Source organism: Salminus brasiliensis, chromosome 25, assembly GCF_030463535.1.
Source record: "Salminus brasiliensis chromosome 25, fSalBra1.hap2, whole genome shotgun sequence".
NCBI lineage: Eukaryota > Metazoa > Chordata > Actinopteri > Characiformes > Bryconidae > Salminus > Salminus brasiliensis.
The window spans coordinates 17,724,521-17,736,233 of record NC_132902.1 but is presented as its reverse complement, the minus strand read 5'-3'; positions in this window follow the sequence as shown (position 1 = coordinate 17,736,233).

The window sequence follows — 11,713 nt, the reverse complement described above, 5'->3', positions numbered from 1 at the left end:
CCTTTTTGACACCTTGAATGACAAGAAAGTTTGAATTTCTGTACCTTCAATTAATGAATGATGTTTTATTCAATGGGTTAAAGAAGCACAGTCTAGAAAAGTGCATTTCCTAAAAGAAACAGAGAAGGGTGGCTAGGTAGTTGCTATGATATCATGTCACAGGTTGTTGCTATGTTGTTGCTAAGTGCTTCCTGCAATGGTGCCATAGTGTCACACATTTGCTACGGTATTTATTTGTGGTTGCTAGATAGGTGCTTGGCAGTGGCCATGGTACCCAAGGTGATTGCTATGATGTCTCATGTAGTTGCCAAATGGTTGTTGTGATACCCCTTGTGGTTGGTTGAGTCTTTCTTTCCTATGGGAATAAATAAAGACGAAAAAATTATAAATTGTATAACAATTTGTTTGGCTTTACAATGCACAACCATGGTAAATACTAATTAAGCATCTCTAATGAATGCGATTGGAGCAGTTTCCTTGGGAACTTGAATAAAGATTAGAAAGACTTGTAAATTTTATTGTAAAAAGATACTCAAAATCATGCCATAATGAAGCGAGGTTAATCTTTAGACCAACTGCTGAAAGATATTTGGGTTGGATGGGTTGGAGATAATTAAAGAAGTGGTGTGAAACCATGGGTAATCATGCGGGCAATCGTATAGTTTCTTGAATCTGACCTTCAGTTCAGTTCAGTATATCAATGCTGTCAAGGTTTTAAACTTTTGACATAGTTTGAAGTTGTTATTTACATTGTGTCAAAATTTCATGATCAATAGACCAATAAAATGCTCATCAATGTCTTGGAATAAAATCTTCCACTAAAAACTAAGACAGTTTTTTCCCTTCTCCTCTGTCATTTTGGAGATACAAGATTTTTGTGTGACAGTGACGATATGCTTCTTGAAGGACGCAGGTTCGGGTCTTGCTGTAATGTACATAAGGCCAGAGAATATCTACACTATTACAATGTCATAGTAACTTTGGACCATTTCTATTCAGCCCTCTCTCATGCAGTGCTGATACAATGTAAACACCTGCTGATTACTTCAGGCAGTAGAAATGAAAATTCAGCTACTTTCATTTGCAGCCATTGCTGACACGGGTGTGCAAACACACGCACACACAACTTGTCTAGTCTCTGCAGAGAAGTATTGCCAATAGAATAGGACTCTCTGGAGCAGATAAACATGAACCTGTAGGCACCATGCCTAATGCCAGACGTGGACTAGAGGGGTATTAAGGCCCCAGAACCGTGCTCTCTAAAATGATGGTGCTCCATTGGGGAGGTTGGGGAGTCAGGGTGATGAGGTAGGGTGGTGATCAAAACCTTATAGCAATGCACATTTGAGAAAGGTGATGATAGAGCTGGATGAAATCACCTCAAATCAATATTATGATGAAACATTTTAATGAAGGGCTTTTTTCTTTAAAATACATTTTTCTATGATACAAGCTGCTCCAGTTGCCAGGTGTAGGTTAGAAGGGTATAAACAACCAACATCCTGACCTCACAAATGCTCTTGTTGCTGAATGTAATCATATCCTCACAGAAATGCTCCAAAATCTACTGAAAAGCCTTCCCTGGACAGTAAAGACAATTACTCAAATAAAAGTAAAGACAATTTTGAATCCCCTTAATTTCGAATAAAACAAAAATTGAGCAGGTGTCCCAATACTTTTGTCCATATTGTGTATGACAGTAGACAGAATCAATATCACAGGCATTGATTTCCAAATGGAATTCACCATCAAACTGAGTGCTACATTTTTAAACAACTGCTGTGCTGTTAATGCTGTTTAATGGTTTCTGCGTTGGTAAAGTGGGGTTATGACAGTCACTGATGTCAACACACGCATGTGGACATCAATCTGGTGCAACTTCAGTCCGAATACCTCATCTTTAAGCAGGAGGAGCGCAATATTTCCTTTTGCAATGCACCACTGCGTTTCCTGTTTTCTTCTTAAACTGTGTGGTCATGATCTTCAAGCGGGGTGGACTACCCTCACCATGTGTAAGTGTTTTAAAAGCCTCATTCTTCCAAGCAATAAGTAATAATATGCTATTCAGACAAGCAGAACACATCATCTTGTGGAGAACCTGAATTATTTTGAACTGTACGACCTCTATTAATGATCGTAATCAGACAATTAGCACGCTAGTTGTTTTCTCGCTGCTCTGAGAAAGCATGATTCAGCTGATCTTACCAGAGGAAATGTAGCAGCTGTGCATTTACAAACAACACGACGGCTAACAGTGGGAAGATCATTGCTTGATTTCCAACCCTGTAGGCCAACACTGTCACGCTACATCGATAAACCCAACAACACAAACTACAATTCACTGGTCATTGTGTGCAAATACTGGAAATGGTCAGCCTAGCTTGTCATGAGTGAAGTCAGAGGCGCTAACTCCGCTGCTGGAGTGCTCTGATCTCGGAACCTGTTGTTCTTATATGTATACAGTCAAGCTGCACACACATGTGTGAAAAGTGCATTGACACCTCGTAGTAGAGTCCAGACCACAGTGCAGCAAGCGAGTGAACAAAACTGCATAGTGTCGCTACTGTAGGCCTTCCTACTCAAACCTCAAACTTCTTTTGGTGGGCACACGACATATTTAAAGTGCAGGCCCTTCCTGCCACAATCAAAGAGCCTTTTGTCCAGTTTCTTGTGCTTTCAAAAATGGCTGTGGGACTTGCTCGATGTGTTTCAGAGGCACTTCACAAGGGAACTTTTGAAGCTAAACTTATAGCCTTAGAAGACAAAATGTTAAGGGTGAAAGATGGACCTTTCTGTGTAATTTCCTGTGTTATCTTCAGTATGGAAAGCAAGGGGAAAATCGGAGCCTTAACATACAACAAGGCTTTATACCACATATAATTTTTGTAACCTGTTGTCATGTGGTTTTCACAGAATTCTTTTACAAGAATTCAAAAGTATTGGGACATCTGCTAATTTTTTAAATTTCTTTCATAATTACGGCTACTCATTAATTGTTTCATCTAAAATCAAGAGCACTAAAAAATAGAGTTGACCCTGCTTTTGTTGGAATAACTGTCTCTACTGTCCAGGGAAGGCTTTTTAGATTTTGGAGCACTGTTGTGAGGATTTGATTCAGCAACAAGAGTGTTGTGTGATGTGAGATGTGGATACTGGATGATTACCATCCCACTGTATCCCCAACACCCCAACTCATCCCAAAAGTATTGGATGGATCCAGCAGCATTGTTCCAGAGAACACAGTTCCACTGCTCCACAGCTCAATGCTGGGAGCTGTACACCCCTCCAGTGCCAATAGGTCCATCGTCAATAGATTTATCTGTCTAGGAGAGTCCTGTCCTATTCAAAATATGTCTCTACAGGGACTAGCTGTGTTTGTTTGAGTTTTGTACATCTGAGTTAGCAATGGGTGCAACTTAAAGTAGCTGAATGCATTCATTAGAAGTGCTGTCCACAAACATTTGGACATAGAGTGTATGGTATAGTGTGAAGAGCTTCGGAAATGGTTAATGTTTCTTTAATGTTTATTTGTATTTATTCTAATGTATGACTGAATGAACACACAATGCCCAGATAAATAGATTCCCATTTCATTTTCATTTTCATCAGCCATAAAGTTAGTAATATTAGGCTTTGTTAGGGCTGATTGGTGTAAATAGAACAGTCCATATTTGTAATAAAAATGTGTGAACATTTAACACAATGTTTTTCATAAACAATTGAAAAAAATGAATCAAACAATATTTAATAATGGATTTGAGTCCAAAAGCTTGTGTAAAAACCTGTAATTAGCAGATTAGATTCACCTGTGAGTCATCTGAACACAAGCTTCAATGTAATAGAGAAGACTAAGGCTGTGGGGGATTCACAATACTGGTGGACTGGTGTACTTGATGGTACTGACTTGCGAGTAAAAACCCCCTAGGACGGTGTACAATAATTTTGCAATTGGAACAGCAGTGTGGTGCGTAATGCATTCTGGGATATTTGGCTGTGCCAAGTCCACACAGGTCACGTCCTGATGCATCCTCAATGACACAGGTGGAACAAGAACACATCTGGGCATTCGGACTGTGCTTTGGCTAGATGGGAACATTTGAATGGAACAGGTCTTGAGCTGGAACTCAAGTATAGGTAGGAAAGCAGATTGAGAACCGGCCTGTGTCTGAAACTGGAGTTAGATGCCTTGCTGTCTCACTAGTGAGTGTAGTCATAAGCTATTAGCATTTTCATCCAATAAAATAGCAGGCTATTTCTGAACATCACTTCAGACGTAACTGGCCTGTTGTAGAATCCTGTCTGAGTAGGCAGCATTTCCTACGTTTCAGACACGGCCTAAAAAGACTCACCTTTTTATTATAGAAATATTCAAATATTTACTTTAAAATTTTCATCTTTTTATGTATGAATGTATTTATTTATTTATTTGTGAAAAATAAATCCCAAATTTTCAAAATAGTCTTATATTTTTGGACCTGCTAGATGTATTGTAAATATCATAGCAGGACGATGAATATGTGTGTGTGGGTGTGTGTCTAGGGTATTCAGTGTGAAAACCATCCAAGATCAAAGCTGTGTGTTTCATTATTACATAAGACATGGCTCATATACATATAGAGACAATTTCTTAAAGCCACAGGAAATGTATGGTAACTCTTCGCTCAAAGAGGGTACCTTTAAAAAGGCATCACATGATTACTAGTCAAATGACTGGAATGTCTAATTATAAAAAATGATCAATGACAGGCTACAGCTGGCATTCGAATGGCTCTTAAACACAAGACAGATTGTGGTCAAATGAACAGTGTGATTTAGTGTTACCTACTAATATAATCTATTGGAATTTAATAACCTCTATTATACTATTTTTATTTTTTTATTTATTATATATTTATTTTATTGTTTCTCACTTTACTATTACTATTCCTTTTAACACAGGTCAATTTCAGCTTTAATTCCCTGTCAAATCAATGATAAAAACGTTCTGATAACACATTGGTGAAACACTTTTGGTTCCCTAAAGAATCTCGTTTGAGAAAGAAAAACGTTTTAAAGGTTTGACAAATCTTTCCATTATGAGTTCTTCCTAGTGTGGAGGTTCTTTAAACTTTGTAAAGGTTCCTCACACTCACACATCTTACTTACACAATGGTTCTCTAAAGAAACATCTATTGAAAGGCTCTTTAGCAAACCAAAAGTGGTTCTTATGTGGCATCTTTATTTTAGAGTATGTACAGGAAAACCCTAATAATCTGAACATACTCTTAAACTGAACTCTGTAGGTAAATATTTTCAGTAAACTGATTCTGATCAGTTGTAGGGACTTTCTGTCGCGGACAGGGGTTAGCATGGGAACTCTGAACAGTCTGGTCTGTAGCTACGCATCCCTATGACACATTATTTCCATAACTGTCATTTAAATGTAGGTGCCACAGTGGCTCTTTTGTTGGTTCAGCCCAGATTGGATAGCCTTCACTGCCCTCACGATCAGTGAACCTTGGGCGCTCAACTCCCTGTCACTGATTTGTGGTTTGCCCCTCCTCAGACCACTGTCAGAAGGTGCTTACAATTTCTGACCAGGAGCTGTGTCAGAGATACTCCAGCCCATTCTTCTGACTGTAATGATTTGACCCTTGTCAAAGTCTCTTTTTGTTGACCCTTGTCAAGGTCTCCACGCATGCTCATTTCTTCCATGTCCAACACATGACTACAAGAACCAACTGTTCAGTCACTGTCTAGCATACATCTCAGACCCAAGATTTTTTTTACTGCACAACCACACACGTACATTTAAATAGGGCATTATTAATTCAAACTAATTGGTTAACAATTAATCAACAATAATGGTTGGAGATTGGGCAGTTCCATAGACATTTAAGTCTGTTTGATAACTTTGTTATTAATTCTGCTGTCCTCTCACTAAATGGTTCCCAATTATGGTCCTGGAGAATGCCCTGCTAATGATTTTCTGCTATTATACACTACCTTCTACTCAGGAAGGGCTCGTTAATTATCTGATTATCTGGACCAGGTGTGTTGGGAGCAGGGTAAACAATAAGGCTGTGTCTGAAATGTAATAGGTGATGCCTATTTAGGAAGTATCCGAAGGCAGGAAGGTACAGAACCATGCCAAAATCGAATGCTTGTATAGAAAGCATGTATAAAAGGCAGTATATCTTTTGCTGCCTTATGTATCCCATGTTCCTCTGGGTTAGTTCTGGCTTATCTTGAGAAAAAGCAACAAGGAAGGAAGCAAGTCTGTACAAATGTAAGGTTTTTATGATTATTTTCCCTTAATATAAGTTTCTGATGAGAAACTGTCAGTGCAATTTGTCTGAGATTTTACTTCGAATGGCAACGTCACAATGTATTGCTGCCTTAATTTGGTCATGGGTAACTTCATCACAAGGTACTGACACAGGGCACATTACGGCAGCTGATTTCTGTTTCTGACATAGCCTAAAATGTGCAGGGCAGTGGGTTCTCCAGGACCAAGGTTGGGAACCACTGCTCTCCCAATTCATCAGGACCACTGCAGAATGAATCTTTCCAGCCAACATGATCATGTGGGACTCACATGGGTGGAATGTGGGATAGGTACGTTCCAGGTTGGCATGGACTCTAAGTGGGTTTTTATATGCTGTGTTACTGGGGTCCCATCTGGGTTCCATGTTCAGTGTACAACTCCTCCTGGTCCCATTACTGACCCTGGTGGGAATTCATATGGGAGGCCAACATGGAACCCAAGGATAAAACTTTCTGGTACCCAGTTGGACTACCCATACAGGCCCCACATGGACATGTTAGCTGGGTTTTAGGTTGGTGAACTACTGTAAATAAATCTAATATACACATTAACTCTTTTCAAGTCTGTAAGTATCCTCAGTAGTAAATAAGGTACTTGTATGACATTCAGACATTTGGTCTTAAAGCTTTACAATCTCCTTTAAAACTAACACAAAGCAAAGGTCATGTACAAAATTGAATACATTTTCGAGAGCTACCGCATTTATATTGCGTGCTTCACTTGCAAGTTTTGCTCTCTGGCCTTGGCCACGGCGCAAGGACTCTCGCAAGTCATTCACTGACAGCCTAACAGGAAGTGAATCTGAAAGAGAGTCCTCCACTTCTGCTTTTGCCTCCCATACACAGAGAGTAGGCTGCTTTATTCGTGTGGACCTGCGTGTGAGTCTTCTGTTTTAAGGCAACAAGTCATATTAAAGGCAGACATGCAAACCTTTCACAGACCCACAAGTTTAAAAGGGGCTGATGGCAACCGTTAGATAGACAGCCAAATGTAGATTTGGGCAAAATACTGATAACATGCTACTCTGTTTATAATGATAAAAGGTGCTGCAGTTCCCTATTCTTTGATTTGTATGCCTAAACCCTGTAGTTTAAAGAATAGCTACGTCCATGTGTATTCCTGTACACAGCTGTGTAAACGTCAAAAGTTAAAGTCTAACTTAAATACATACATCGAGGCCTAATCAGTGTCCAGTTCTATGAAAGGGTTTGTGTCATTTTGGCTGAAAAGGAAAAAAAAAAGAGAAAAGCTCAAACTCTTAATTTAGCTGTTCATTCAAACGGAGAAGTGAAAGTCCTCTTGTTTCTTTCTCTTTGTTGCTTTTTTCCCTTTAGCTGGGGGACACAATCAAGATTTTTCAAGTTTCATCACGTTTACCAACAGGTCTTTGAATTCTCATAAGCCTAGCAGGCCTAGAAGGTCCAGCCTGTAGCCTTTGTTTATGTCTAAAATCCATTAAAATGTCTATTAAAAGGTTCATTAATCATTGTTTCTAATTTTGTTTCTTTTAAAAATACAATTCTCTCATACACATCCCCAACTCATAATACAGTGACAGGTTGTGCTCACCTTTAAAATCACATACTTTGATGAAATGGATGGGATTATTAAAATAGAATCTAATCCAGTAGGTTACTGTGTTTGTATAATTTTTCTGGCACCCTGTGTTCCTAATGCACAACTCATATAAGGTGTCATGGGAAAGTTTGGGAACCTCCAAAATGTCTATTACTGTAAATGATTATAAAAGTAGAAGGTGACCTGATATATTGCATAAGGTAAAAGATGAAACCTTCCTTTCAACATTGTAACAGCATTAACTTTTGGTTTTGTACAATTTTAGAGTGATAAAATGAAAAGTGCCATGCAAAAGTTTGGGCACCTCAAGAGTTTTGAGCTCTCAGCAATCAAGACGATTTTGCAGCCTCTAGAATGGTGGTGCACAGTTCTACTGTGCAGCAACACCTGCACAAACATAACCTTCATGGAAGTAATCAGAAGAAAACCTTTTCCACATCCTCCTGTGGACTAAAGAAGTTTAAAACTTAAAGCCCCAATGAGCAAAAGTATGTAAACATGTTGCAGAATTTCATGAATTCTGAATCCCTTTTCATGGGTGTGGATTAATTATACTTTGGGCTTGTGTTGCAGTGGCATAGGGGAAGATTTTGCTGGTAGATCATTCAAAAAATGGATTGAGTTACATACCAGGAAAGATCAGTAAACATCACAAGGACAAATGGGCAAAAATTCCCTAAACAACAATGCAAAGAATCTTAGCTGTCGGTCATGTAAGGCAACCAAATGTTTGCATTGGGCAATTAAAATTTTTTTGTTATTTTAACAAAATGGAAATAATAAAGTAGTATTGCTTAAATATTAAAGAAATATGCCATCTCCAACTTGGAAAATTAAGTTTTCACAATAACAGATCCACTAGATGTACCAAAGTATTAGGACACCTGTGTATTTATGGTGTCATCTGAAACCAAGGCTATAAAAACATGTATCCTGCTTTTGTTGGAAGAACTGTCTCTACAGTTACTCCAGTTTTCTACTAGACTTTAGAGCATTGCTGCAAGGAACTGATTGGATTCAATGACAAGAGCATTAGTGAGGTCAGGATGTTGAATGATCCCCACCCCACCTCATCCCCAGCTCACCAAACTCATCCCCAGCTCATCAAACTCATCCCAAAAATATTGGATAGAACACCATCATTCCAGAGAACACAGTTTCACTGCTCCATAGTTCAGTGCTGGTCTGTGAAGATGTACCCCAGCTGCCTGAAGGCCTTCGGTTTTGCTACATCATTTAGTACAATGCAAAGATCTAATCTAGCTAATTTTCCATAGAAAATGCTTCAACTGCAATACATACTGCTACATAGTTAAGGGAGCTATTTTGAAATACTGAACAACGTAGTGGTGTTTATTAAACACACCATGAAGTAAACACTACTTGACAGCAGTTACATGCGCTCATGCCAGTCAGTAATATGACAATGCTAGCAGTAGATAGCAAAATTTGTATTTAAAGAATTCATGAGATTGCTATAGTATAGCTTCTGTAAATGCACATCACTTCTGTTCACAGCGTGGTTCCAAATTAGCTTCCACTTTGAGCATCAATGGCTCTATACTTGTGTTTAATGTAGGTCTCAGGCCTTTAAGCAGTAGCCTATAACATGTTGTGCCTTCATTAAAATTAGCCCTGGACAGTAGGGTTATGCTTCAGATAAGTCTGTTCATTTCCTGTCCTTTCTACAATTTGCAACTTTTGCTTTTGCTTTTAGCGGGATTGGCGTAAACACGGACAAGCAGTAAGTATGTAACCAGCTGCTTTTGTTAACGCGCAGTGGTGAGGAATACACATGCTTAAGCAAGACGCATGCTGCCTTCCCACGATTGCGCCATTGCTGCACTATTTAGTAGGCACCGTGAAGCAAGAGCCACACAACCTGGCTGCAAGCTGATGAGGAAAGGCTGTGTAGGAGGCCCTGGGGCGCTGCGGCTAAACATAGGCTAACGCCTCATCCAGTGTATGCTAATGAAAGCTCCTTGTCAGGGGAGGAAAATAAAACATGCTGGATTCGCGAAACTAATAGCAAGAAAATGACCGCTCATCACCTTTCCGATTAATATCTATCTTTGTGACTGGAAGCCAAGCCCGGTGTACATACAGTTTATTCAAAAAAAAACTGTTCATCCATGTGGTCTTCCTGAAATAACACGAGGGGGGAAATGGCTTGCTGAAGTGGCTGTAACTGTGTATTAATACACCGGGAAAACAGTAAGTGTCATCAGATTCAGCCCGGCTGTGCAGGCAGCTGTGGCTTCTGCAGCCTGTGGTTACAGCAGCTTGATGTGACCAAACAGAACCAGTACAATAGCAGTTCAAAAACAATTAAAACCTTTACTCTGAGGTGTAGGAGAGCACTGTTTCCACCAAAAATAAGAAGTTCCGTCACGTAGAGCAAATTGCTTTTCCAAAACAAGTGACAGCAAATAGGCCACAGTCTGGAAAGAGAATCACTATTTCCTTTCGTGTCATTTTGAGTGTTATGTGTCACTGCATGCATGGATTACAGCTTGTGGTGTATAAAGAGTGCCAATCAGTGTGGGTAGAAGAATTAAAATTTCTCCATTGTCCATTCCAGAGGGAAGGGAATTAGGTACTCAGGTCACAACAGAGTAGCAGCAATGCTAAAAAGCACACAATAACACCTTTAAATTCAATACAAAAGTGAAATACTGAATTCTTACATAGCACTCTGATTCATGATTATGAATATGTCCACGGAAAATTAAGCTGAAGCTGGAGCGTAGACCATCCCTGTCTGTTCTTTTTCAGTAGAGAGAGAGACTTTATTTGAAAACATGAAAATATCAGCTGCTTTTAGACTTATGACCAGGTCTGATTTTGCTTTTGTTTGTTTTTGTTGTTATTTTTTCATCAGCATTATTCTTGCACTTGTTTGGAATATTGCTTAACATTCAAAAGTTTTTACACCACTCATCATGTTTGCTTGGCTCGTGATGTTGGCTTGCATGCTGAGACATACTTTTGATATGCAAAACTCTCAAAACACACACACACACACACACACACACACACACACACACACACAGACACACACACAGAGTAAAAGAAATGATTTACAGTTGTCCCATAGATTAAAATGAATGCAGTAAAAGTAACAAGAATGCCTAATCATAAAGAAAGTAGTTGAAATTTCATGAGCTAGTTTTAAAAACTATGGTTCCAGTTTTCTCCTGGATGCCCCCAGCCACCCAGACATTATTGAATGATAGTGATATCATATATTGTCACTGTCCAATGAAAAACATATATTTTCAAAATGGTGAGTTCACAGGAGCAGACAAACATGTTCTTAACTTTAAATGGAAGTCAATGTAAAATAAGTCAAAAATTATTTTGAGTAATTTAGAGCATTTCTATTGGTCTATTCACCCAGAATTATTTACACAATGTACAGAAGCAGCTACAGGGTTCAAACCATGAAGAAAACTAAAAACAGACAAAAATGGATATACATGGTTTTCATTGGACAGCAGGTTTTAAATTTACATTTTCAAATGATGACAATGAGGTATGAGGTACTTTGGAGGTACATGGAGATTTATTGAGGGAAAAGAAATTATAAAACATAATATAAGATTGTACATGCCACATTTAGTTTTCCCAATATGTAAGCATAAGCAAATAAACCTTAGTTGTGTTACAGTATGTAGAGGTGTGTCTCTTATGAGAATACAAACTTATTTTTTGACCAGGGTTCAAATAATCAAATAGGAGCTATAAAAGTGTGTCAAATGTGTAGGTCCATCCAGAATGATGAACAGAGCTGTAGAGGATTCTAAATTGACTGAGAAAGCTGCACTG